This window comes from Silurus aristotelis (assembly GCF_946808225.1).
Source record: "Silurus aristotelis genome assembly, chromosome: 10".
In the NCBI taxonomy this organism is placed as follows: Eukaryota; Metazoa; Chordata; class Actinopteri; order Siluriformes; family Siluridae; genus Silurus; species Silurus aristotelis.
Window position 1 is genome coordinate 163,588 of NC_139583.1, and position 3,913 is coordinate 167,500.

Consider the following 3,913-nt stretch of genomic DNA (forward strand, 5'->3'; position numbering starts at 1 on the left):
CAAACAATCTTAGAATAGTAACAAGCCTTTTAGAAACATCATGTTGACAATTTTAATTGCACAAAAGATTTGACACATACACACACTCTCTCTCACACACACACACACACACACACACACACAGCAAATGTGCAACATATGCCGATGTCTCCACTAGGCCTGCCAGCTCCCTGCTGCTCAGGAGGCAGCATTTGGTTGGGTCATGCTGTGTGTGTGTGTGTGTGTGTGTGTGTGTGTGTGTGTGTGTGTGTGTGTGTGTGTGTGTGTGTGTGTGTGTGTGTGTGTGTGTGTGTGTGTGTGTGTGTGTGTTCATACACTGGTGCATGTGCTGATTAATATTAAATGTGTGTTTATCATTGTTCCTCTGTTAAGCGCCTGCTTTACTGGATCCTTCATCACAAATAGCCAAATAAGTTTGCGTGCATGTGTGCGTGTACACTGTTACAAGTTACATAGTGAGGAGCAGTGTTCAATTCAATTCAGTTTAATTCAATTCAATTCAGTTCATGTTTATTTGTATTGCGTTTTTAACAATGAACATTGTCTCAGAGCAGCTTTACACAGATAATGTGGTGATAAAAATGAAGATGTTTTTTATAAGTGTAAGTTTGTCCCTGATGAACAAGTCGGTGGAGACTGTGGTGAAGGAAAAACTCGCTGAGATGCAGAAGAAAGAAATCTTGAAAGGAACCAGACTCAAGAGGGAACCTCATCCTCATCTGGGTTCCACTGAATGTCCATTTATTACAGATAAACGATGTTAAGGTGCAGTGATGGAGATCAGAGCAAACTGTAGTCCTGAGTCAGTGTAGCAGACTGTTGACATTAACTACAGTCCAAATCCTCAAAGCTCCCGTTCTTACTCCGGAAAGGCGCCACCCAAGGTGTTGATAAGAAACATCTCCAGCTGCACAGAGTGACCAATCAAAGAGAACATTATCTAGAGGAAGACCAGGATGAAGTGGGAAGATCCGAGGAGAGGAGCAGAAACAGTGATCACTGGAACCTAAGGAGCATGTTTAACTCGACCAAGAGCGAGAGAGAGAGAGAGAGAGAGAGAGAGAGAGAGAGAGAGAGAAGAGGGGTGACAGGAAGAGAAGGATATGGATTATTATGTGTCTTTATTGTTGTATGAAAGTTAAGTCACTGTGCAGTTTGGACTCTGGTAAGATTCACTCTGGCAGCAGATCTAAAAGGGAGAAGCAGAAGGAAACACAGACATGAGGATCTCTGGGATAAGAGACGACCCACCACACCACCATCAACAAACCTGAGTGAACGTGTGAGAGTGAGGGGGGACAGAAAACAAATATCCTGGTTCAGTTTTAGTGTTACAAGTTACAAGTGAGGGGCAGTGTTAGTGTTACAGGTTACAGGGAGGAGCAGTGTTTGTGTTACAGGTTACACAGTGAGGGGCAGCGTTACACTGTTACAGGCTACACAGTAAGGGGCAGTGTTTCAGTTTTACACAGTGAGGAGCAATGTTCTTGTTACAGGTTATGCAGTGGGAAGCAGTGTTATAGATTACACAGTGAGGAGCAGTGTTACTGTTACAGGTTAAACAGTGAGGAACAGTGTTATTGTTACATAATGAAGAGCAGTTTTCCAGTGTTACAAGTTGCACAGTAAGGAGCAGTGTAACAGTGTTACAGGTTACACAGTGAGCAGCAGTGTTACAGTGTTACAGGTTACACAGTGAGCAGCAGTGTTACAGGTTACACAGTGAGCAGCAGTGTTACAGTGTTACAGGTTACACAGTGAGCAGCAGTGTTACAGGTTACACAGTGAGTAGCAGTGTTACAGTGTTACAGGTTACACAGTGAGGAGCAGTGTTAGAGTGTTAGGCATGGAGGAGCAGTGTTACAGGTTACACATGGAGGAGCAGTGTTACCGTGTTACATGTTACACAGTGAGGAACAGTGTTACAGGTTGCACCATGAAGAGCAGTGTTACAGTGTTACATGTTACACAGTGAAGAGCGGTGTTACAGGTTACACACTAAAATGCAGCATTACAGGTCACATGTTGGAGTGAACTCCTGACCCATGTTAGTGTTAAAGAACAGATGAAATGGAGATCATGCTGATGCTACAATGACTGTTCATCACTGATCCCTGTTTATCATCTCTGAGCTCCTGCTTCAGTCTGCAGGTGGATTAGTCTTCAATAATGTTTAAAGTAAACAAACAGCACACTACTGAATTGTGTGTGTGTGTGTGTGTGTGTGTGTGTGTGTGTGTGTGTGTGTGTGTGTGTGTGTGTGTGTGTGTGTGTGTGTGAGAGAGAGAGAGAGAGAGAGAGAGAGAGAGAGAGAGAGAGAGAGAGAGAGAGAGAGTTGTAAATGTTGTGACATGTCAGTGGAATTGTGTGCAGCGTGTGGGTGTGTGTGTTGTGTTGAGGATTATGATTCAGTGTTTAATGTTCTGGTTTCAGAATGCGAAGTTTTATCAGGTCAGAACTCGCCCAAAACAAAGAGTTAATACTGAACAATAAACAGCACACACACACACACACACACACACACACACACACACACACACACATACATGTACATACACTTACACGCACACATACACATACATGAATATGTATACACACACCTATTACTGAACATGCTGTTAATAACTTACTGCTTCTACTGGTGAGCGTGTGTGTGTGTGTGTGTGTGTGTGTGTGTGTGTGTGTGTGTGTTTGTGTTTGTGTGTGCTGTTTATCAAGTCACTTCTTCCAATTGCGCCTAATCTTTATTTTGCAGGAATAGAATAATACTAGGGAAAAGGATAATACTAACCCTTTCACACACACACACACACACACACACACACACACACACACACACACACACACACACACACACAAACACACACACACTTTATCAGCACATTTCCTCACACTGGAACAATAGAGGACAGCGATAGTGCAGTAGCTGTTCCATCCTGCTGCTCAATTGAGATGCTAATTCAGAGTGTTAGCACGTTTTGTTAATCTGCATTAGCAATGAGAGTCATTGTGTGTGTGTGTGTGTGTGTGTGTGTGTGTGTGTGTGTGTGTGTGTGTGTGCAGGTGTGTGTGTGTGTGTGTGTAGGCATCTGGGTAAAGCAGTGACTGCATTCTTTATCATTAAACCCTCAACTGATAGCACATTCTCACCTCACATACACTCACACACATATACTTGCTAATGAACGGGACACTAGATGCTAGCATGGAGGTATACAGATGTGAAGCTAGCTTCACCCAGACTTAGTGGTACATGATAAATGAACTTCATTTTACATTTTTCTTTTGCTTAGCATCCAGCATCAGCAATTAGCAGATACCGAAGTAGATGTCAATAACAGGGACTCGTCCCATCCCAGTCACAAACTGTTCAACCTCCAGGAGGAGATAAGTGCTACTACAACTACTGTACAAATCCACATTGTGGCAAGAAACAGAGAGAAAATATCCATAATTTCTTTAAGAAATAAAGTTCAGTCAATCCAAAACATCTCAAGAACTTTAAATGTATTACCAAGTGCAGTCTCCAAATCCAGCAAACGCTATGATGAAACAGGCTCTAATGAGGGACATCCCAGGAAAGGAAGAACAAGAGAAACCTCTGCTGCGGAGGATACGTTTACTTGAATTAACAGCCTCAGATTAGGTTTTTTTTTTTTTTACATCAGTCATAATGTACATTTCACACTTAATCATCATAGCTACCACAGCATTCTGCAGTGACATGTAATCCCATCTTGTTTACACTTAGTGGGACCATCGGTTTTTTCCCCAAAAGGACAATGACCCAAAACACACCTCTAGGTTCTGGAAGAGCTTTTAGTTCAAGAAGGATAGTGATGAGGGGATGAGTTGGACTGCAGAGTGAAGTTAAAAGCAGCCAACAAGCACTCAACAGCTCTGGGAACTCTTC